This window comes from Ptiloglossa arizonensis, chromosome 4 (genome assembly GCF_051014685.1).
Source record: "Ptiloglossa arizonensis isolate GNS036 chromosome 4, iyPtiAriz1_principal, whole genome shotgun sequence".
NCBI classification, from domain to species: Eukaryota; Metazoa; Arthropoda; class Insecta; order Hymenoptera; family Colletidae; genus Ptiloglossa; species Ptiloglossa arizonensis.
The window spans coordinates 24814953-24841044 of NC_135051.1; the positions used below are offsets into that span (position 1 = coordinate 24814953).

A 26092-nucleotide genomic window follows, 5' to 3' on the forward strand; every position below is an offset into this window, starting at 1 on the left:
TCCTTACGCGATGCATCTAGATTTCCGACTCTGACCGTCGACTAAAAAGTGGTTGTTCATGGAAAAATTGTTCTCTTTGAAAATCATTTTTGTGCTCTTCTGTCAGCGATACATCCTTCTCCGTGCATTGCACAAATATTACAAGCCATTTCATCAGCTTTACAACTGTGATTGAATTCGTAGAGGTCAGAGATGTTCGTTTTTTTTACTCGATCCTTTTTTAAAAATTAAACGCTGCGTTACCAATTCAGAACGGATCAATAATGAAACAAAAGCTATCGGTCGACGCTTGAAACGTAATCGCTGGAAAATTATTGTGCGTAAAATTTAAATCGTAATTTGAAACCGACCGCATGGGACAACAAAGAGAGCGTACGTGGTGTGGTTTTTCCCAAAGTCTCGAGATCGAAAAGGAAAACGATGCATCGAAATCACGACAACCGCGGCGGTCGGAAATTCGACCTCGTAGCGATGTTTACGAGCCGAAAGCTCGCAATAATATTCGAGCATTAGTTGGTCGCGTTAATGAAATTTGCATTTGCATTTTCGTTTGCGCGAATCCCGAGCGAACGACCCCCTCGTTGCGATCGCTGGGGTGATGTGGGGGGAAATCGAAACGCGAAACTATCGTAGTTAATAACGTCACGCTCGAATTAACGGGAGACATTTTATCGTGCGTGGTTCCTCGCTTCGCTATTGAATTTAACGCGAAAGCCACGATTCCGCGTGCGTATCGATATCTCGCGACCGGTGTGCTCGGCCACGTTCGGATTGGTTGCGATAAGAACGAGTGGGGGTGGAAAAAAATACACGGTGAAAAAATTATCGCGACGAAACAACACACGCGACTGTTTCGATGTTCTCGATCGTTAATTACACGGTTATCGTTGCGACACGCGGTTGGTCGAGCTGCTCAGTACACTAGAATCTCCGTGTACGGATATACTGAACCTTCTATTATGCGAACGAGCCATTATACGAAACTTCTATTATACGAACGGTGTATTTTCTATTACAATACTGTATAGAAACGGACCGAGTGTTTATTCCCTTCTATAGGGATCCATTCACGATGAAATTGACACAGCAGTACGTGCAACGGTATAACACAATATTGTCGATGTTGTGAATAATCGTCAAAAAGCGAATAATCACGATAAAATCAATTGTAAGGCTAACGAAGATGCGTTACGTCGTTTCGAGGTATTTATAACTTTAGAATACTTGGAATGGAATTTTTTGTGTGCGATTTAGCTGTTGGGAGACTTTACGATGCACAGATCAGGTTTCTTTAATTTTGTTAAAACGGAGGATTGGTATTCTTTTTGATTTTCTATTCTATTAAAGCAGATTGTACGTGTTTCTGATCACTTCTTCTGTTACGTGAAAATATAATTTCGTTAGAACAAAGGGTCGATATTGTTTTCTTTTTTTCTTTTCCATTCTATTAGAACAAATTGTACTTGTCTCGAGTATTAAATAAACTCGATTGCTTTTACTGTAACGTTAAAATTCTTTCCCAATTATTTTCCCGTACTCGTCGAGATAGTAACGCAGCCATGGAAGCTGCACTCTACGCGTTTCCAGCGTCGATGATCGAACACTCCAGTGAGCACAGCAACGGTGATACAGACTTTATTTTGCTGAAGGGCAAAATGGTCTTAATACGGTGTCAGTGATCGTCGTCGTCGCCCAAGAACAGCTCGGGCTGCTCTTCAAATATTTTCGGTCCGATTCGCGACGTCTGAGAGCGCGGAAAATTATTTTTCTCTCAGAAGAAACATCGGGACCAGAGGGGTAACTTTTAATTACCAACGGTGGACAAATATTTCTCCAAACGACCGACGTGTTATTCGACGAAGGGGATTGGAAGCAATCGGAAAACCGATCGGAAGGAGACCACAGTCGGAGAGAGACGAAAGAATCGTCTTAGATCAGAAAACGTAGCCGATTTAAGCTCCACAATGAATATCGTGCAAAATGGATGTAACAATTCTCCGTAATAATTTCAATTTTGGAATAATTCGAAGACTGAAAGTATATCGTTGGACGATAATCGTGGAAAGTCGATTAATCGAAAGTTGGCTCTCGAATTTTTTCCACACACTCGTAACTACGTTTTAAACGAGACACTTGGAAATTGTTAGTTATTATACAGTTATTAAACGAGAGACGAGAAATATTCCCGCAAACGACCGGCATGTTATTCGACAAAGGGGACCAAGAGCAATCGGAAAACCGAATGGAAAGAGAATAGTCGAGAACAAAGAGGGACGGGAGCGTTGTGCGCGACTGGGAAATAGGAAACGTAGCCGACAGCGAGCGTCTTTCGAATTGTCTCTCATGTTAATCATAATAACGTTGCTTCGTTTCCTATTCGAACGCCTTTCGTATTCCGTCGAGTTCGTTCCGAGCGAAAGAGAACTGGAAAGTAGAATGCCTCCGTTCATCGCGTGACATTTTTACCCGATGGAGATATATTTCGTAATCACGTTACGATCCATTTCTTTCGTTCCCTGCGGATGAAATATTTTATTCTGATAGGAACATCACATTATCTCCCGTGTTTTCGCAATCGTGTCTTTCTGTTTATCAATTGTGGAAAAATCGTGAGGTTCACATTATGGAAGGGTTGTCGAAGCTTCCGATATTTCGCATTATAATCAACGTTAAATTCTTCGCAAATTGGCGAATATCGATATCTCAGATACTACTGGGCGATTAATCTTTTCTCGTATTATTTAACCAAGAATACTGTATCCATTCGTATAAATAGAATTTCAAAGAGAAATGTTTTATTTCTACTTCACGATACTCGTACATTTTACGCTGGTAACGTCGGACGTCTATATTTATCGATAACAAAGAAATCGCCAAGCTTCGATTTCGGCAAGTTTGCCCTATATTTCATCGAAATTTTTCGTTGCTCTTTGGAGTACGATTTCCCCTCGTTTTATTTTTTCGGTTTACGAGATAGTTCGCAACACCGAGGCGCTTTAAGCGAGACCGGTATCGATTCGAAAGGGGGAACCCGGGATCATAAATTACGAGTTGTCGATGCGTCTTATATTTTCCGTAGCGAGATTCGATCACGAAATAAATCGTAGATCGGCGCGGTGCGGATGCAGGAAGCCGGCGCGTTGCATGCATTCACCGCGCGCGGTATAAACGCATGCATGCAGCAAGGCACAATATGTACTCGAGTACCGTGGCTCTAGCGGCACGTTCAGATTCACGGAATACGTGCAGCTGCATATAACTGTACCCCACCCTCTGTGGACCGCTCCTTCGGCGTGTGTACAACCACGCGTTTAAACTTAGAGCTAATCTTGGTCGTGTTCTTCGTGCCCTGTGCCCTGATACATTCTTCGGGAAATCGTTCGCGCACGTACGACGCCCGTTTTCGACGGGTTGTTACTCTCCCGTGTGCCGATATAATACGCCCAAGAATTTCACCGTGCCTCGAGAAACTCGTCTCCGCACCCGAGAAGTCCGCTTCTTTCTATATGCAAATATACAAATGTAAACGCGTTTGCGTTAAAAATATGTGGTCCTAGGTATGCATTTAGACTGACGACCAAGAGAGAAAGTCGCTAAAATTCGGTTTCAAAGAGCGGGGGAAGATGATAACTGGACCGCTACACAAGAGGCGGAGCAATGGCAGAACTTCATCGCGCCATCTTCCCCCCACTTTTTACATCCGAGTTCTAGCGACTTCGTCCGACAATGCTGCTCGCTTCCAAGGTGGTCGGGTGAAGTCTTCGCGCTTCCCCTTCTCCTCGCGTTCCACTGGCCGAGACTTCCCCTTCCATCTCTCTCGTCTTGCGCCAATCGAGTAATGGGCCTCACTGCTCGCGGAGTGGTGGAGGGGTAGTCTGGGCTGGCAGTACGCGAAGAGAAGTGGAAGCGTAAAGACCTCACATGATCACCCTACTCACGACTCACGTGGAACGACCGCTCAGAATTTTAACACTCAAAATGTTGCCAATCTTTGAACTGCTGTAATTGTAGGAAAAATAGTCGTATGAAAGTGTTCACGGGGTCATTTTAAAGGTAGAACTTTGAACGTTCACGTCCCTATATTGAGTTCTTTTAAAAATTCTTGTACAGCCGAAAAAAGTGAAGAAGAAGAAAATTTACGAAATGTGCTCAATAGGAAAATTGTAAAGTACACTTTCGAAATAGAAAAAAGTACCTCGGTTGTGGACAGAGTCACCTGATAAGGTAGCTCTCGGTCAATTTCGTCGGGTCCACTGTTCGTGGGAGTTAGGCAGTCCGGCACAAAGGCATTCCCGCTACTATCATTGGCCATTTTATTTACTGAGCGTACAACACGCTCGTTGGTAATCCGTTTAAAGTTTTCCATTAATTTTGCGCGTATCGACGAAAACGTGGACGGGGTGCACATACGCGCGTCTTTCCGGTTCCGAGAGCTCGAAAACGTAATTCGCAGCCAGGTGTTGGCACGCGTTGCCCGTGGAACACCGGTCCGGCCACCGTAATAAACGGGCCACGTCGAATCCACGTATCCAGCGGCGTCCAGCACTTACGTTACACGTTACCGACGTCCTAGAGTGCACGTGGCACGTTCAATTATACGCCGACGGGCCAAATCCAGGGGTTAATTTTCATTATGCGAGCCAGGGCCCCTGTTTTACGAAAATTTCCCGTGCATCCTGCGTGAACAGGCGAACGCTCTCGTTTGCCCTGCTCGCCAATTTAGGATGGACTCAAAAAAAAAAAAAAAAAGAAATGAATTTCCATGGGTTTGGCCGCCGTTTAATAACACGGCCAATTAAGGAACAAACGAGGCGTACCGGGAGATTTCCGCTTCCGTGGGTATCTCGAGTCCGGGGCGCAGCATTTCGCGTACTGTGTCGCGTATCGCGAACGCGACACGGAGATTTTTATCGTTGTAACGAGACGACAACGAACGTTACGGCGTTGGGTTCCCCATTGGTGGAATCATGTGCCAGAACGAGGAAGGCGTAAGAGTTGTGAAATTTTCCTTTTTGGTACTCGTAGAGCGAATGGCCCAATTACTGCCACTTTGAGCTTATCGAGTTATATTGTTTGATTGTTTTAAAAGTTATTCGATCTTGCAGCCGTTCCAGATCGGAGCGTAAAATTGTTTATCAAGTATAATAATTTAAATAGCAATTAGAAGGACGGGTATTGGAATGTCTACTCTGTTTATACGGTTTTAATGCAACCATCAACTTTGGTAATTCTAAGGTGAATGTTCTAATTACTGCCACTTTAAGTTTACTGTGTAACTTTGTTTGATTATTTTACAAGTTATTCGACCTAAAAGTCTTTCGTGATTGGAGCATAACGTTACTTGTTAAGTAAAATAATTCAAGTGACACGTTATTTGGGTGTCTACTTAATGCATGTGTGCGTGATATCAATGAAACCTTCAGTTTTGGTAATACTAATATTAATGTTATCAATATCAAAGCATGAAAAATATTTTCCAATTTTGGATATAGTACGTAACCGATAAAAAATCTCAGTTCGTATTTAGGACCAAAAAGAACTTTTGGATGTATCGAAATTATAACGTGGGTCGTGTTCGAATTTTTACGCGGAATTAAATAAGCATGTGCAACGGTCGTTTAAAGCCACGGATTCCGGTTAATATTTGAAACCGTTTTTACGAGCTAAACCTTTTACGCGGGGCAGTCATTAACGGCGATGTGGCATTGCCGATTTCAAATTCAAAGAATGTAATTCGCGTTACTGTCACGAACGAAACGATGAGAAGCGTAGCGTCGGGCTGCACAGAATGTTTTCAGTTTTATATAATTACGCACACCGTGGAAGACTTTCCGCGAGTGCGCATACTCGATAAACGTTTTTCTGGAAATTGGAAATTTACAGTATCGTTGCCCCGTCGACGGATTATTCCTCGATATTAAAGAAGAAATCCGCGCGGTACGCGGTCTTGTTGCTCACGAGTCTTTTGTTTTCGAAATTCCGGTTCATTGACGATGGAGGGAACAATTTTACCCCGTGGTCCTGTGGTGAAAATGATTTTCGTTCGATCGTTGATCTCGTTGAACGAATTACGAAATCGTATTCCGTGTGTTGTAGCGTGTCGTGTAAAATTGAAGACAAGTTATCGTATTAACTGTATCTCGTATGTTAATAATTTCAACAACTTTGAATTAGAGGGGACCGCAGTCAGAACTCTCCATGGACCGTGGATCGTCCGGACTAAATGCGACGAACTTCCTATTCGCCAGCATGACCTGTATACCATTTTATCGTCGTATTCGGCAATACTTCGACCCGACATAACTCGTCACAGCACGATTACCGGTGTCGTGCTTTCGAATACGGTGGAATCTCCGTTATGGGGACTAATTGAGGGAAAATGTGTTCATTTGCAGAATTTTCATGTAACAGAATTTTTTTGTAACAGAATTTTCTTGTAACAGAATTTTTTTGTAACAAAATTTTTTTGTAACAGAATTTTCTTGTAACAGAATTTTCTTGTAACAGAATTTTCTTGTAACAGAATTTTCTTGTAACAGAATTTTCTTGTAACAGAATTTTCTTGTAACAGAATTTTCTTGTAACAGAATTTTCTTGTAACAGAATTTTCTTGTAACAGAATTTTCTTGTAACAGAATTTTCTTGTAACAGAATTTTCTTGTAACAGAATTTTCTTGTAACAGAATTTTCTTGTAACAGAATTTTCTTGTAACAGAATTTTCTTGTAACAGAATTTTCTTGTAACAGAATTTTCTTGTAACAGAATTTTCTTGTAACAGAATTTTCTTGTAACAGAATTTTCTTGTAACAGAATTTTCTTGTAACAGAATTTTCTTGTAACAGAATTTTCTTGTAACAGAATTTTCTTGTAACAGAATTTTCTTGTAACAGAATTTTCTTGTAACAGAATTTTCTTGTAACAGAATTTTCTTGTAACAGAATTTTCTTGTAACAGAATTTTCTTGTAACAGAATTTTCTTGTAACAGAATTTTCTTGTAACAGAATTTTCTTGTAACAGAATTTTCTTGTAACAGAATTTTCTTGTAACAGAATGTTGTTATGATAGATGGTTTACATGAATGTTCGTGTAACAGAATTTTCACGGAATAATGTTCACGTAGTAGAACTTTCACATAACAGTGTTCACATAGTTGAACTTTTACACAACAGAATATTTGTACGAGAGAATATTTAAATGGCAGAATAGTCATATAATTGTGTTCCTTAGACATTTTTTAGAAATGTAATTTTCGTGCGATAAAATATGATTACGTGACCGTCGTATAACGTAAGAACTTTTCGTGTATCGTTCATAGTTTGACGATGTATTAATGTCCAATTTGGAAAAAGTGGGCAAATATTGAACTAGAAGACGAGTAGTATAGGATGTTTGTCAATATTACTGCCAAGTCTGATGTATTATATTTGCTTGGATGTTTGTATCGCCTGCTCGCTTCCGGACACGGCGAAAGCCAAGGGAGCATTGAAGAATTTACTTTTTCAACAAACGCACGGTCCACGGTAAAAGTTACCTTTACTTTGCAATTGCCGTGAAAATTCTCAACTATCGATTGCTCCAAGATTCGCGAAAGTTGACCGAGGATCGTTTGCGTAGATATCGATATTGGATTGCGAACAAATGCACTCCGTGTAAAAACGAATGTACGATAGGACCTCCGTTATATTCTGTTATGCGAAAGTTTCAAAATATGAACATTCTGTTATGTAAATGTTTCAATATATGAACATTCTGTTACGCAAACCTTCTATTAGACAAATACTATATTTCCCATTACAATAACCCCGGGAAACGTACAAAATATTTATCGCTTCGAAAGAGTATCGACATTGTTTCTTTTCAATTTTCTATATTTCATTCATATAATTATTCAGGTTATCTCGAGTATTAAACAAACTCGAGTGCCACTTGTTGTGCCATCATTGCGCGAAAATCCTCTTATGCGAACACTCTCGTCTCGCAATTAATTCGTACAACGAATATGCCATCCTTGCAATTTTACGAATAAGAATCCAGCTCGTCTCGCGAGATATCGTTCAAAAGACTCCAATCTATTTTTCGTCCACGTTTTTCTCTTCGTTTCTAACCGTTATCCGCGAACACAGTGGCGTCATGGTAGCGGATGACGAAACTAGATACCGTATGGGAACGCTCCAGAGTGCAGTTCAAGGACGCGAATAAGAGGGAGCAAATCCCTGGTTACAAAGCGACGATCGTTTCGCGTGAAACAATAGATCGCGTTACTTGGACTCTCTTGGATTCGAGATTCCATCGTTTTCGTTAAATTTTCATCGTTCGAGCCCGATGGACCAACGACAGAGACCAAAGACCATACTCTATCGCGTACTATCACCGCGTAGGAAAGCTTGGCGTTCGAATCGGCGTCATTATTCGTTCTAACGCCCCGTAGAGACCGTGGAGATTCCATTGGGGTGAATTCAATTCGTCAAACTCGATGCCAAACAGATTGTCTCGATAAAGGGAGACGCGCGAGAGAAACTGCAAGGGAAAACAATTTGGTGGAAACCAGGAGGTAAGGACGAGGAAAACTACCGGATGAAAAAGACACGTTTCAAGGAAATAAAGCACGGAGGATCGGTTGCACCGCAGAGAGATCGATGCGTTCAACGAGAACGGACGAAGCTGGTGTACACGTATACGCGTAATTCAAAGTTTTGAGCATGGTATGCGCGGGGCGCAGCTTCCAATATTCGTGGCTGGCACAGTTTTGGTCCCAACCCCTCCTCTCTGGCTCTCGAAACATAAACAACGAGCGTAGTGTCATCGAGAGAGACTCGAAGAGGCATTCCGTTTGCGTATAGAGCGGAAGTTTCGAAACACAGTTCATGCGATACGTTATTCGATAAAGTTTCTCAGTCGATATTATAATTGCATCGTGTACACCAGCTAACCGTACACACCGCCCTCTTCGTCTCTCGCGTCGCGTTTCCTCTCGCTCGTGTCGAGGTGCAACGATGGGGGTCGAGTTAATGCAACTTTACGCATTGCGTTATATTCCTCGTTTCGCGGAAATTTCTTCGCGAATTATTGCCGTTAATCTTACCTCGGAGAACGAAATAAGTCACGTGGCGTAAATGGTCGTTCGTGATGGTCTTTTTATTTGAATTTTTTATATTGAAAAATATAGTACCACCCCGTGTAGATAAATTTAGAGTTACGGGGTGAAAGTTGTTAGATTGTAATCCACCGATTTCGGCAGCCGTCGAGAACGATATAAATTGTTGCACGCGTTGCGTTTCACTCGATGAAATATCGTTGAAGGTGAATACTTTATACCGTGAATGATTCGATTATATCGGACTTTTCTAATTCTTTTGAACTTCCGCAAACTCATATTAAAGGAAACTTCAACGAGAAATATTTCATTTATGTTTCTCGATACTCGTGCACTGTGTTTTTATAGCGTCATTTATGTTTATGACCAACCTCATCGATTTCGATAACTTTTCCATGTATTTCAACGAAATGTTTCTTATTTTCCCAAAATACAATTGCATTCTTTTTTCCACTTTCGAATAATCCAGGGCTGGACATCGTAGCGTGAAAAGTAAACAAAAGGTGTCCTGTGTGAATGGGCGAGAAAAAAAAATGAAGGAAGTGGTTCTTTTGTTGCTCCGTGGGTTTGCAAATGAATACGAATGAACAGGAGAAATTGGCAGTCCGCGAAAAGCCATTTTAATTGACGAATCGCGGTGCGCGAATCGAACGATGCATCAAGCGATTGTAAAAAAAATAATTGTCTCCGTTTAAAAGAATCGGGGGACTGCTTTCAATCGCGCAGTGTCCCTTTAAACGAAAAACGAGAACCTTCTGCCGTAAAAGGACCTTTTGAAATTCCGTTTTGAAACGCACAGCTGGTCGACCACTCTCTGGAACGAAACGCGACAGTCGGAGATACACATTGGAATTACAAAACCGATGTTTGCTTAATATTTTGTCCGGCGACCTCTCGCTGGGTTTTCGTCGCTCTGCGAGATTTTAAGCAATAATTGGTAAGGTGAAGTCCGACAGATGGCGAATTTTGTTATTGTTCAAAATTCAACCCATCAAGTTTCTCAATAAATTAATTAAAGTAATTTGTAATATCAGATTTTTTTAAAAAGATGCCTATGAATATTTAAAGTATTACACGGGGTACACCGTACCGCAGGATACAATAACCACCATTAATAAATTGACGTGTAATTTGGAACATTCTTTCCTTAAAAGTGTCTGTGAATATTTAAACGATCAATAAATAACCATAGTTTGATTGAGGTGTATTTTCGCACCAAGAGGATAGCGCGTTTCAAAGCAAGGCTCGCCAAATTGGGTGTCTCAAGTGTTTGCTGGTTCGCGCACGTAGAAACGTAGCTCTTTACGCGTGTCTGAGTAGGAACACGCTTGAATTCCCTTTGGCCTGTGAAATCGGCGGGAACCGAAACGTTGGAGTAACGATGCACGGAAATACGGATCGTTGAAAGCATTGTCGAGACAATTAACGCGTAACGTTACGCGCGAGATCGACGATGATTAGCAATCTAATGCGCGATACTCAAATGTCGTGGATACCGTCGGAGAATGGGAATTACGTATCCACGCTTTGAGTCCTGACAAACGAGGCTTCGACAAGTCGTTGGGTTCGGAAATTAATATCGTCGATATCGTTAAACGATATTATCATCTGCGAACGTAACGGTCGCGCGCGTAATTCGAGGTAACGAAACGAAAGTGAACCGAATTGCCCGTGTACATCGATGGAGATATCCCAACGAGAACGAACAAACGCGAGAGAAAGTAGGAAAGTATAGAATGAGTCGCGAAAAATTATACCTCGAAATGTCTGACCGTTATTGATCGTTGTCAAGAAATGTATCGAGACGAAATTTTACTACTCGAATGCATACATACATTGATGGAAAGAAAGTGTTTTTGGAAGGTAGTTTTTTTTTTTTGGCAGCTTCAAGGTCGTTCGTTTGCACGATTTCAAAGTCATGCCTTTTCACGATTCCACAGCCGTCGTCTCTTAAACGATTTAAAAGCCGCTTTTTGTTTAAATACAATTTGAAAGTGGCTTTTTCACGATCTCAAGGCTATTCTTTTAGACGATTTCAAGGCAATTTTTTAAATACAATTTCAAGGTCGCTTTTGCATAATTTTAAAGCTATTCTTTTGGACGATTTTAAGACCATTTTTTTACAGACTTTCGAAACCATCGAACGACAGTTATAGATTTGTTTACCGATTTCTTGCATCCGTCGCAAAATTGACCTTCCATTTCACAAATTGTACCGAATCGGGTCACATTACAACTTGAAACGATGTACTGGGTAATATTTTGGGGTTCTGTTTCTCGCAACTCACTTCGTACAATGCTCAACGGTTCCATACTCTTGAAAAGGTTCTTCGCGGAGAATTTCCAGTTATAGACGACACATTTCAACGATCTCGAATATCGATCGTCGAAGCATGGAGCGTGAACAAAGAAAAGAAGGGAGAACGAAGGGTAAAATTTTTATCGAGGAATAAACCTTCGAGAGAGAGACTATTTTCTGCGAAACAACGTGTTCTTTGCTTTACGACTACCCGTTCAAACTCGATGCAGTTCCTCGCGACGTGCTTCCATTCCGCGAGCGTTTCGAGCACCAATGCCCCATGCATTCCGAGGAATTTCGATCTCGAGGAATCGAGACCTCACGAGGAGACTCCGTTGACGTAACTTCTTCCACGGTAAACGTTTATCGAAAATTTATTCACCTCGAAGACCATGATCTGCCTAATGGCCCCCCCCCCCCCCCACTATTGCCGATAAATCCCGTTGAATGGTGGTGGTATGTTTAATTGCGAAGCTGTTCCCCGAAGAAAAATATACCCGTAGATACGTTGCCTCCTCGATGGCGATTTTCTTGCTAGCTCGCATGTTAATTGCCTTAATTACTGCGAAGAGACTGCATTCTCTGCCGGGAAACCATAGCAGCGAATACCAGGAAAAGTCTTATGAATATTTACGAACAATTTATTCCTAGATTGGAGTTTCGATTCTCTGCAGCCTATACTTTCTCTGTTTCTCTTTCTCATCGTCCACGAAAGTATCTTGAGAAACATTTTCGCGAGTTTTTCCATTCATTATCGAATCTTGCTTTTTGAGGACAATCTCAAATTTTTTCGTTGATTTTCTTTCACAAATTACTAATAATTCTATGGTTTCGTCGGAAGTAGGCTTTGCTATGCTTCTGCTCGTTTTCATTGAGCATCTCGTAGAAAATCAGACGAAGACAATATTTAGACTTTCCACTGCAAATTAATCATCCGGGATGCACGTCCAATCTGAAAAGTTTAAATTGGCTTCCATCGAAAGTGGAACTCGGCTCTGCTTCGTTCATTGCTCATTGTAGACGTTCGTATTGAAGAAAAGGCATATGAGACCAATACTTACACTTTTCACTGCGAACGAATCATCCTGGATACACATCCACAGTGAAACGTCTATAATTGGTCTTTACCTCCGCGTCTCGAACTCGAGTCGATCGCGAACGAAGTTACTCTTTTCGAAACGTCATCGTGAAACTCTCGGTAACTCCGTGGAGCGATTACGACAGTTCTGACAAACGGAATCGGCCGATAAATTCAACGAGGAACACGGCTTACTCGGTACAGCCTCGCCGGCGAAATATCCGGAAGAGCGAAGGTCTATTTTACGTACGGCGACGAGGATGGAAAGTGTCGTAAAAAAGACGTTATTGCGATCAGCTCCAGGAAGCCGCGTGCCCACAAATTCGCTCGGGCCACGATACAAAAATTTAACCTCTCAAATCAGCGTCCTGCTTCTGGAGAGATCGAGTTTTACGATTTTGTCCGAATCCGACTTTCGACGAGCTCTCGAAGCGGTACACAGTGGTTTGTGAACGCGAAAAGTTTGGAAAATTCATTTTTTCCAACGTGTGCGCGGCTGGGGTTGGGGGTGGGGGGTCGAATTATGAAAAGATACGGACGTAATATCGAAGTTTTTACTTCTTGTATTCCATCGAAGTGTCGAATAGTATAATCTCCGAGCCATTAAAATAACAGAAGATCTTAGGTTCTACGGGAACTAAATTGTCTTCCTTTTGATTTGGTAAATATTATTCGAACATTTATAGAAGAATCGTATCCAAATCCTTCGGTAGAAATTGAGGTAAGGAAGAAGCGGAAAGGTGAAACGCTTATTTAAAGATGAATATTCCCAAGAAGGTGAACAAAAATACCTTCTGCGTAGTTATAAAAATGTTACACTGAATAATAAATACAATGCCATTAGCCGGTCGGGTAGACATGAATATTTCTCGATGGGAATCCGATTACTGCAGTCATTCGTACCGTGAGTTCGATGCTTTCATTTTAGTTTAAATACATAATACCACGCTCAAAAATTAATAAAATATTCAATACACAGCGAAGAGATTCTAAAATGGAACTTTCGTCTCGGGTTATACGCAACAAGATGAAATGGATGCAAAAAATGCGTTCCCAGAATTATGCCAACTTTCTCGAGTTTCGAAAAATAAACGAACAACATCTTTCCATGAATATCCGATGGTTATCTTCTACCATCTTTTCGATTCGTTCTGTCTAATAAATCTTTGCTTGTGCAGTTCTCGAAGCTCTTCACCATATACAAAACAACCAAGTCCAATTTTCCATCATATTTACAAATTCCATTAAATGATGGCCCTAAACACAGAGTTATTTCAAATATTCAGTACATTTCCACGGACCTCATTAACAACGAAAAATGCGTAATTATCGCCTATTAAGTCCCACCAAGGAATCGAAGATGACGAGGAGGCTGACACAGTCGCAAAGAAGCAACGTCAACTTTTTAATCGATCGATGGTTATTGCATATGGATGCAGAGGGCGGTATGATCAAATATTAATATAAAAATTTTTTTTACCGTGAACGCTTTGGAAAGTATATTGTTTTGAAAAAATATCGTTTTGAGGTCATTTTTAATTTCATTTTTTAACCATACTTCGACTGAGTAGTAATTTCAAAGAGTTCGTAATAATTTGATCACTTTTTGTGCATTCGTTGCGACAAAACGAAGTCGATTTACTGGTCAACGAGACCTCGTTAACCTCTTCATGATCTTACGGTGGTTCGTTTGTTGAAATCGCGTTGCGCCATCTTTTCTCGGAAGGGTGAGTTTACGAATGCATTTACAGAACCGCGACCGATCGATGTCGCAACGTCTTTCCATCGTCATCCCTCCTTCCCTCTGTCCAGTTTCCAACCCTTTCCCGTATATTCGCCATTCAAGCTCCACCGTCGAATGACGACGCTTCGTGCTGGCCGCAAAAGCGTAACGGTCGTCGTCGCTTTGACGTTGATCGAATTATTTACTCATCGTGTTTTCGAGGCACGCTGGTACTTTTTGCGAGGGCACTCGCGTTCTATTCCGTTCACTGATTTTCTACGACAAATGGGGGTAAGAGGAGGCGCGCGCGACGCTCTGCTTAATTGCTCGTCAACGTGGAAAAAAGCGAGGAAAGATCGGAATCGTGTTACAAAAATTATTGGATCGGGTCCTAAGTAATTACTGGCTCGAAACGGTGGATCGTAAACTTTTTGGGGACTTCCGAAGTAGTTGCAAGTTTCTTTTCGCTATTGAGCTTATTAGAGAGCGTTTGAACGCGGATTGAGTATCGGTGCAATTTTTTGCGTGACCAAATCCGGAGAAGTGGGAACGTTCGTTCAAGAATCGTAAGAAAAAATGGTTGTATTTGCAAACAGCGGTCGGAGAAGGTGGAACAAAATTTTAGAAGTAGAGAACAGTAGTCAGAGAACACAGAAAGAAATTTTGAAAATTGAAAACAGCGATCAAAGTATGCAGAAAATATTTGGAATTAGAGAACAGTGGTCAAAGAACATCGATCGAGTGCATGTATACTTTAAATGTTACGTATTATGTTCATGTTTATCTGTACTTACCAGGTGTTCTAAGGAACCTTTTGTCCCTGTTAGATTGGAGAATCGAGAGACCACTCTATTTCTACTTTTCGCGCTACAGTTTGAATGAATGTCGAGGGCATCTCTTGAATATGGAAAACTGACTTGGCAGTCAACGTGTTAATAACGTATTCAACGCACACTAGAGTACCAGAGTGTCCGAGAATCTAGTAATATCCGAGATTACGCACGTCGAACTTCGAGAGATTTTTTAAAATCGTGGATTGTTAGAGAGTGTCCATCTCTCGCGACTCTCTGTCGTCAAGTCGTACATTGTTCGTATTTTTGTACCACAGAGCACGGGTCAGTCCCTCGGGTTTCTCGTCGATCGAACGCGTTAACGAACCGGATACGGTAAAATGCACGACCGACTTCCGCGATTATTCGGTTGCCAGGTTTCGAATCCGCGCCACGACCAGGTTTATCGGTTATTACTAATCCGCCTGCAACGTCGATATATAGTAATCGTCGTGTAGTGGACTACGCTTTCCCGATCCTCTATTCGGAGCATAATTTGTCGGATTTTGTAGCACTTTTTTTATCGAACCATTGAAAATTTCAGAGGAAATTGGGCTGTCGTTTGAATTAAACGCCATTTGGGTTTTTAGAACAACGTTTCGACTCGTGATAAGCGTTTCACTTGGCGAAGTATCGCACTTTCGACGAGTAACTCGATCGAAGGTGATCGTTGTTGGAACAAAGCTTCAAGGTTTTCACCGTAAACCCCTTTCTCGAAGAGATTTTAAGGCCGACGCGCGTAAACGTTCAACGAGAGCCACCGACTTCGGCAAGACTTCGTAAGATCGAGGTATCGCACCCCAAAAGCTGCCTCGACGTTCTTATTACTTGTAAAATAGTATATTGGATGCCTCGTAAAATTCTCCGTAAAGTTACTTCTCGACGAGGGAACTTCCGGGATTGCAGCACCTGTCAGGTTCTTCTACTCGTCGGTTCTCGAGAACAGTCACTCGGAGACGTTGCTGCGTTTTATGCTATTCACGAGGTTCGTTAACGCGCAACGTTTCTCGAGACTGAATTATTTAATTTTATTCTATCTATTCAAGTTGTTGCCACTTTTTCGCATCCAACTCTTTTCAGAGTTACGAAACAACTTTTTCTAGAACGCAATAAAATCAACTTTCAACGAAACAAACGTTCGAACAAATTTCTGTATATGATAATCTATGGAGGCTAGATGAAGTAAAATTTAGCACCCTCTTAATCCCAAAACTTCTTTGAATGATTCTTGGACAAACGTTTTTACTTCTCTGATTATGGTTCTCATCAATATATAGTAAATACTTTTTCAAGCATTTCCTTAGTGAAGAATGTCAATCATCACATCTTGGTTTATCAAACCAAGGGCACGTAACAATTTGTCAGTTCCGTGGATTCGCGTTGTTGGATGTCTTGGAAAGTTCGTTCGAGATCGAACTATGCTAGAGTCGAAACGCGTGTCCGTCAATGATGATTAATTAATGCACGGGTCGTCAACGAAGCCCCTGTCTGCCGTATCGTTATCCAGGGCGACGTGTTTATCGGGAATCCGGTAGCGGGGACTTGCCAATTTCGCGGTTCAAGCTTGCTCGTACCCGCGACTTGGTGGTATCGATATTGCGGTCGAGTGGCCAATTTGCGAATACCAACCGATTCCGATGATTTACGAGCGACAGCATCGAGAACACAACCGAAGTAGCTCGACCGGGCCATCCACCTACCGGATAAGAAACCCCTGGCTAGGGTTGACAGGACATAGGAAAAAAAGCAGATTTAACGAGATCGTCGAGATTGGTCGAGTAGAATCGACTGGTACACCTGATTACTATGATAGATCGAGAAACGATAGGAAGAATTGTTGGAGTGAGTCATTTCCTGAAACATTTCATCGGCCTCGATCTACCGGGTTGAATTTTCCGAATAAAGTTTTTCAGAACCTTGATAGACTGTTGTTTGTTTTCGTCCTCGAGCAGTTTGTCGGGGCATCCGCGTTTCTGTTCCTACTGTGATGTCCGACCATTGCCGGAGATAACTACTGCCAAACAGCTTGGAGCTCCCTGGCTATTATTTGGGCTCGCTGCAACGGGCAGCTCGTTGCTCACGGAATAACTATTAGCGTCGTCGGGGGAAGCTTCGTTATCATCGCTAAAATTAACTCTGCGCTCGTAATCCTTAAATGCCGACTATACGCTGAATCTCAACAACCCGGGGCCAACGACGCGCGAGAGCTCGTGGCGTCTCTGGCACCGATCGATTGTCTTCGTCGCGTAAAATCTCTCTCTCTCTCTCTCTCTCTCTCTCTCTCTCTCTCTCTCTGTCTATTTCTTTGTCTCTCTATTTCTCTGTTTCTCTATCTCTAAATTTCCGTCTCTCTATATTTCTATATCTCTATATCTCTACATATCTGTATCTCTATACTTTGTTTCTCTATACTTTGTTTCTCTATACTTTGTTTCTCTATACCTCTGTATCTTTGTATTTCTATACTTCTATACCTCTATACCTCTATACCTCTGTATCTCTATAGCTGTCTCTCTAGTTCTCCGTCTCTCTAGCTCTCCGTCTCTCTAGCTCTCCGTCTCTCTAGCTCTCCGTCTCTCTAGCTCTCCGTCTCTCTAGCTCTCCGTCTCTCTAGCTCTCCGTCTCTCTAGCTCTCCGTCTCTCTAGCTCTCCGTCTCTCTAGCTCTCCGTCTCTCTAGCTCTCCGTCTCTCTTTCTTTCTCTCTCTCTGATCGTCGAATTTTCAGCATGCGCAAAAGCTAAAAATCGTGCCATTGAAAATTAGGGAGATGTTATCGAGGACGCTCGGGGGAACGCCTCCACCGTTTAAACTTATAAATGGGAACGTGTCGCGAATTTTGGAACCGTTCGATTAATCAACTTTTATACTCGGCTTTTCTCGGTCGAACGACCACCGTTCCTCTCAGCGGACCTCGATTATTCACTTTGATGTACCGATCCAATTTCTCGCGTTTGAAATCCGACCAAGCGTTGCTTCCGTTCTACTTATTCTTCGAAATAAATAAATAACATTTCAACCGCGTCTTAACCATTACGGTTTCTCCGACGCACATCCATCTAGATAAATTTAACTGTACAGCTTTGTGTATTAATAGTATCTTAACAAAGTGTATATCAGTAGTATATATTTCTTCCTTCGTTCATAGTTCGGTAGTTTGATAGAAGAAACATCTGAGAGATCATATGTGGATTAGATTTACCAAAGTTCCAGGTATTATCGGTAGAATGATAACCGGATTTTAAAATATTGTATTATATTACGATCAATGTGTTCGCAGTTTATTCTAACAATTAATAATATACGAGAGAGTACGAAATAATGCGAGGCTTAAGTTTGAGTTCTAATCGAAATCTTTATCCGGAAAACGGGTGGAAAGAAGAGAATCCCGGAATAGGGCGTGTTGACGTCGTCGGGGACAAGGATGCCGCCTACAAACGATAAATCGTGGTATTGTCTCCGTACGTTGAAAAGCCATTATCGATTCCCATTATTCGCGCAGCTAAATGGCTTCGTTTCGGTCCCTCCCTCTCTATCTCGTCACCGTTTTCCGATTATTCGATACCTGGGAAATAACGTCGAAGAAATTCGTGTTCTTTGAATCGTCGAAAGGTTCGTCCCCAAATTTCAAACTATAAATCTCGTCTCTGTCTATTTAGCGAGATTGATGAACAGTTAAGTTCTCCGTGTTCCTGATAAAATCTAGGTTGAATCTTTCAGCATTGTTCTGGTTAATCTTTCGTTAAAACCTACTTATTCATATTTTCTTATAAACTTACTCTTCGGAAACCTACTTGAGTAGCACGTCGAGCACTCTCGAGTTTACCATCGTCAAGGAGGGAATAAACAAAAACCATCGACGCATGCACAAATCGATATTTCATCAGAATTCAACGCCCATCTGTCCAAAATAGCCTTTAAAGCCTTCGCGTGGACATTATAAATCAAGCATTCAAAAGCAGATTAAATTCCATCAACGTTTAATAACGTGTCGCGTCGTTTATAATTAATCACTTTATCTTCTTGAATTCTGAATCAATGGACTAGTTTATATCGATGAACTATAGTGGCGTACCGTTCGATGAAGAATCACGTTTGGATGTAGTAAACATTTTTGGAGTATATTAATCTACTAAAGTGTAATTTATATGAATACTATATAGACACCATCTGAAGCTGTTTTTCTGACAGCGAATTCTACACCACGTGATGGTTTCTGTGTCATATTTCTCAATGGTAACTTTTATGTATCTTCTCGAACGGTATGTAATAGTGACATCTGGTCAACTTTTCGTACACTATGGTGGCTTTCCACTGGATCCTGTTTCAACGAATATCCACTATTCTCGCACATAAATATTTTCGTTCGATCGCTCTGGGTTGATAAAAAAAAAAAAAAAGAAACTATTATTCGCGTAACAATTAGTCACGACGCACAATTATGACAAATTTCACGGGGAATTCCGGACACGAGCATGCCAAAACTTGATGCTGCGCTACAAAGAGACCAATTCCGTGCGTTCCATGGCGTTCCAAGAGTTTCGGTGCTTTGGTACCACGCGCGTGCATATCGGCCGAGGCCCACCGACGAATTCGTCGGTCGAGCAAACAATGTCGGTCATCCCGATCAAAGTAACGAGACGAGTAACGAAAGCTACGAACTGCATGGAATCTCGTCGCGGAAAGGTTTCTCCTCTTTCGTAAAACTTGTCATCCCGGGGATTCTCGGAGCCCCGTAGAACTTATTCTTCGTTCAACTTCCCCATTGAACCGTTTCTGGAATACCTACCGGAGAGGAAGATCTGTAATCCTCCGTCTCGCCGGACGTGTAATCTTTCGCAAAGGGAGACCGAGTATTACTAGCCAGAAGAGGGGATGAGATTCCTTCTTTGGAAGTGGGGGATGAGATTCCTTCTTCTTTATCAACGCGCAGATTTTATCCGATTCGAGCGTTCTCCTGTCCTGCGTGTGCTCCACTTCCATTGGAACGTTTCAAAACGCTCTAATTTATCCGCAACTCGGCCGACATAAGCGAGAGACTTTCTTCCCGATATTAAATCCCTTTTAACAGACGGAAACGTTCGAGATTGCATCGTTATCGGCTTCGACGGATCTGCGATCCCAACTGGGGGCGGTTAGAGAAGTCTCCCTCGATGTTTCCCAAAGATCAGGACCAGATTCTGTCGTATCCGCAGGACACGTAATCCGTCCGCTCTGCAGAGACACGTATCCGTTCCCGATCGGATAGCGCGTGTCCCATCGACGAGCCTTTTCGAAAATTTCATGAAGCGCGCCGTAGGGCGCCGATATCAATCGGGTTCATCGCGCGATGAGACAACCGACCGACCAAGAGGATTCCGTTCGGCCGTATCGGCCGAATTCATCGGCACACGTTGCAGAATTCATATCGCGAAGTGGACCCTCGTAGAGACCGATTGTTCCAGGTCTTCGTTCGACTACGTGCGTCTCTTTCCGATTCCCAGGCCATATCTTTTTTTTTTTCTTTCTCGGTTCGATCGATCAGATGACTGCTCCGGCTCTACGTTATTATGGGTAATGAGGAAGAGTCACCGAAATCTCCGTCTTTTTTTGCGTAATGGATAAATATAAACTGCGTTTGACGTTATGAACGTAAAATATACCAATTTGCACACAGTACACGACGATAGGTGGAATGGGCGCCTAATCACTGTAGAAACTACCCCCAATCTTAGTGTATAATACATACGGCGCACGTTGATGAGGTGCGTAGTTGAAAGGGAAAAGCCTCAGTTCCAAACTTTCGATCGATTTTTTCAGAAACGAATCCTCGTACAATTTCATTTATTTCTCATGCATCGTAGAACTATCCCCTACTCGGTTGTACCATAATTTTCGGTACATTTGTACAAAGTAAAATATCAAATATGATTTCGGGTAACCTCTGCCCCATTACGCGAAACGAAATAATTTTAACGATTCGAAGAGGAAAGCTATGTGAATTTCTCCGTCAGTCAACCCCCGTGCAAAAGCCGAAACGGAATATTTGGGATTCCCCGAGTCGGTTCATCCGATCGTCGTCGAATTTCAAACGCGAGAACACCCCTGTCCAGAGCGTCGGATTAGTCCTTTACAGGAAATCGAACGAGCCCCGTTGAGAGGAGGGTAGCAGCTCTACAGAAGGGGGTAAATACCGATGGCGAAGGGAAGGAACGTCGAAGGAATTTGTCGCGTCGTGGCCGACTGTCACCGCTCTCGGTTCTCGGTCTCCGTAATGTATTTCGAGAGTTGAAACCCCTCCCTTTCCTCCGTGCACCCCCTCCGTGTGAGTAGAAGCTCCCCGTTTCCTCATTCATCACCGCTACCTCCGACCGTATACGCGATGTTCGCGTACACTGGCGCAACTGATGCGCGACACACACTAACACGCGTTTCACATGCATATGCATGGGAATACCGAGCCGTGTACAAGCCACAAGAGTTGTGTTTGCCCCGCGACGTTTAGCGACGCGTTGACCGTGTCTTGTCCGGTGTGCGAGCATTCCAAGGAGGTTACTCGTAACATTTGGGGGTGGGGGGGATGTAATATTTTTTCGAGAGAGAGCGAGGCATTCTTTAACCAAATTACACGACGGAACGTCTGGAAGTTTGTTGCCGTCAGTAGGAAAGTTTTCGACGACCGGTTCGTCTTTAATAACCGAGCGCACTTCCCAGAAATTAAGTCAAAATTTGATCTCGGAGCCAGCGAACGTAGTTCTCCTTAACAAGGACTATAATAAAGAGTCGTAGCAATCTGTTACGCAAGACGGTTTTACAATCGTGTTGGAAAGCGAGTTAACGATCACTGTCGTGCATAAAAGTAGAAAAATTGTACGAGATAATTCTATGGATATATTTGACGACACGACGAAGAAATGGTCGCACAGAAATAATATTTTACTATTAAGGAAACGAAGAACAAAGTGTTCAATGTTATTACAAGTCGGAGAGCAAGTTATCGCATTTATCTAATGTCTAATATTGTACTGGTTGTAAAATTTGTTAAAAATGGTTTTGTTGATTCTTTCGTTTCCGATTTCTTTTTTAACGGTTCTACAAGTTTGACGAGATTTAAATCCGGTGTGAAATTGATTTATTACAAAGCATTTAACAAATAACAAACGTCGTGTAACGCGCCACTGCATAGAAACAGTCTGAAAAGCGCTCCAGTATCGCAACGGTTACCGCCACGTGAAAACGTACCTTTAGTAGTGGGTTCCGCGGTAAACATTAGGCGCCGGACCGTTTCGAAGATCGCTTCGCGATTAAACGCCGCCTCGCGAAGTGGGGCGCATAATCTCGGCGTGGCTAACTAACAGTTCGCCGCAGTGGCGTTTAGTCGTCGAGGTGACGGGGAATATTGTACGTATGCGGGGCGAGCGGCACGAGAAAAGAAGCAAATTGTACGTTTTAGGTCGAGAGGCGTTGAGGAAAGTTTCGCAGTCAACGGATTAAAGCGCGCCAAGCGCCATTTTAACTCTAGTTTTTAGCGATAATTATACTCGGAACGGACTGTGAGACTAGCCCGGCAGGGTGTCGGAGTTAAATATTTACCGGGGAAGCTTTAAGTTGCCTTTGGAATTTAGCGCAGGCAGCAGCAGCAGCACCGACGAAAAAGAGAAAAGCTTGGTTCATCTTGAATGTTTCCATGGCTTTTGAAGGCACGAACAAATGCCCGAGGAAACACTCGTTTTGTTTCCAGCGTGTACAGAGCTATATTTGTAAACCTTTTTAAAAATCGTCAACGTTTCGCGCTTAGTGGAAATTCGCGCGATTTGTATTGAATAAACCGCAAGTAACGGATCAAATTTCGTAAATACACGCGAAATCGTTACTATGATGTCCGTATCAAAATGCCCAAGTAGATAAGCTGAATCGCTAATCGAAGGAGTGGGGGAAGTCTGGGCGGATCGACCTTCACTACGTTTCACTGGTGGCGGAGTGGGAGAAGGCTAGGCGAGTCGATCTTCACAACTTTTCACCGTGCGGCGGAGTAGGGCAAGTGACAGGTGTCTTTATTGCCATCCGTCGCGTTTCTAGTTACGAAGCGCGATACAATAGGTACACCCGTGACTGTCTCTCATTCCGTCTCACGATGGGAGTCAGTGAAGGTTGACCCGCCCAGTTGCCTTCCCCCACCCCTTCGACTTAAGATTTACCTTATCCGCCCGACTACCTCGGTCCGCGTTCACGTACGTCACTTTTTGCACGTTTTTCGGCGGGACTGGCACAATTCAGAGAATCAACGGGACATTTTTCTCGCTAGTTCACGTCCATATTCTAACCGATGCGAAAGACGACGAATACCGTCGTTTCACCGTACGGAAGTTATTCGTCGCAGGTTAACATTCGTTTCCAATTTAACGGCAACGACGTCTCGGCGTTCCAACACGTAAGTCATCAGGACGAAACGAACAACTGGATGGCAGTCTCGATTTTCCTGAGGGAGCGAATGCTGTCTTTCGTGTCGTTCTTCCGCTTCTGTAACGCTCGTTTCTCTCCGCCCCTTTCCATCTCGTTACGTCTACTCGCGACTGGGAGCGGAAATTTTATTAAATATTAAAAGGGATTCGCGACGGTTGCCTTTTTCTCCGTATTCCTTCTCCCGTGTCGCGACACCCGGCGCGACGTTTCTCTTCCTCCCGTTTCAACTGGAAAATCGCTCGATACGCACTTCGTGCGCGAAATGTTCGACCGAGAGTCGATTTCTGTGTCCCGATTTCTCGGTTAGAATATTTGCATAATGGTACTTGAAAGTCGAGCTACGGAGAATCGAACATCCGTGTCACTCCAGAGGACAGAGAACGTAGAATGAGTCGATATGGAAGAATTGTCATGGTCGAAGAACGACGTAGAAGTATCAGAAACATGGAACATTAGACGATAAAATTTGTTTTTATTATTATTATTTACTTATAAACGGATCGAAGCTCTATGCATGAAATGTATACTTAAAAGAAAAGATAACATACAATTGTTAAGGTATTAAGGTTCTTAAAATATCTGGATGGTTTGATGATGGCTGCAGTACTTTGTAACCTACACTAAAGGTTTTATTAATATCTGCGGAGAGAGAAAGATTGGGAAAAAATAAAATAGAATATAAAAATATATGGTGCATGACCCGTGCTTGACCCGTGGTCGACTATATTTTACAGAAGATTTCAGCTTACCATTTTTTCCAAGGATGGTGACAAAATCGAAGGTTTAAATTTTCCGAGCCAATCATGATTTAACGCTTTATCGCTCTCAAAGTAGCCGCGATTTATTCTGGGGAAATACCTCTTTATTTCGAGATTGGCAAACGTCCCGCGGCAGATTTACGAGCTCTCTTTCTTAAACAGAACTCGATTAACCGTAGTCCGATTGGAGGTCGATTAATTTAATTTTTTCGCGTCGAGCTATACCGGTTAATGGATTCGTTAACGAACAGTGCGTATTTAATTCGCGAAACAAATTAATTGATTGACGTTGCACCGATTTCGATTGCGCGTTCGTAGTGGTTGAACATTTTCCCATCTCCATGTTTTTTGTTCCAAAATACTTTGGAGACCAGAGACATAAATAAAATCATTGCGACAAGCGATGCATTGGGACGAAATATCTTGCGCGTCGCGATGATAACGATGAAATCAAACAGCGTCGTTCGCTACCCAGACTTTTCCCTCCTTTTTTTTTTTGACAACAAACATCGCAATGAAAAGTCATAGTGGTCCCCGAGAAAAATTCACTCCACTGTCTCTAGTTCGTGGTTTTCGCGTCGAATATATTATTGCTCGTTCCCCTCGTCGTTCGTTCGCTTATTGATTTCTTGTCTGCTTGTATTTGTTCGACGCGTCGTTGTCAACAAGAAATGAAAAACCGGCCAGGGGAAAGAAAAATCAGAGAGCTCGGCTGTGATAAACGTGATTGATGAGCGACGGTAGCGATCGGTTCGAATTTTGGTGCAATATTTTCGCGAGAACGCGGCCGTCACCGTCACCATCGTCGTCACCTCACCGTCGCCACTGTCGTCACCGTATCGTTGGCCTATTGCGCCGAATGAATCCAATTTGCATTTACGATCCCTCAATTAGCAATTTTTCGGCGATCCGTTGTGATTTCTTCGAATCGAGCGGGACGTATTTTTTCACGTTGATCGCGGATGGTCCAGGATATTATTCTGGATGAAAGTGTGTTAAACTTTAGGGGCAGAATTGTCTCGAGAGTCTTTGCTATTGCTGGAGACTGGAAACTAGGGTCTTCTGGTCGACTCGAGGTCTGGTTATTGCGAGTTGAACTCTAATGGTAGAAATGGTATTTTTACTTCGCGATCTTTTTTTTTTTATCTTTTTTGAGATTAGGATCTCAGTGTCCTCTTTGATATGGGTGGATATTAAAGGATAGGTAATTTTTTTGTTTGCTACCTATTCATCTGTGAAGTGACAGGCAAAAATATTTAAACTCGCTATTTGTGCAACACGACACACACACAATGATCGCGAATGGTCATTGTTTCTTCGCTCAACCATCGTCGATTGACAATGGCGCCACTCTTATCGAAAACAATGTGTCTGTATGTACTGCGAACGAAACGTTGCATCGGGAGAGACACCTCGGTATCCGGCGGTTTGTCTTCCGGTTTAAAATTCATTGGCGTCGACCACCGTTCTGGTTTTAATGGAATCTGTTATGACTCGGTCGTTCCACTCCATTCGGTTAACGCAGTACGGAAAGTTGGAGATATTTTCGACATTGCCACGCGGAAATTACTTTGCACGGAGTACAATGCTTCTAGATAGCTTTTAGGCCGTTAAAACTCGCCGAGGATCTTGTAGAAGCGGCCGGAATTGCTTCGTGGCGAAGAAAAGAGGTCCGACTTGTTGACTTGTTAGAACGACCGTGCACGAACCCCTGGTTGTCGCGAAATTAAAAATTCATCGGTTTGGGTGGTTTTCATTTTGAGCGAAACATCGCGCCTACGTTGGCTCGCCCCGTCCTCGGTTAAAGAACCAACCTTGTCCGTTTAGAGAAGATTTCTCTTCGAATGTACCGTGCGAAAGTATTAGATC

At 42.6% G+C, this 26092-nt stretch overlaps 1 protein-coding gene and 1 long non-coding RNA gene across 4 annotated transcripts in view; one reads left to right on the forward strand and one right to left on the reverse strand.

The window, feature by feature from the left end:
• LOC143145197 (nephrin) overlaps positions 1 to 26092 on the reverse strand; it is a 179419-nt gene that overhangs the window by 21891 nt on the left and 131436 nt on the right. The window lies entirely within an intron of this gene.
• The window catches only part of LOC143145199 (uncharacterized), a 125651-nt gene that overhangs the window by 14015 nt on the left and 85544 nt on the right, over positions 1 to 26092 (forward strand). The window lies entirely within an intron of this gene.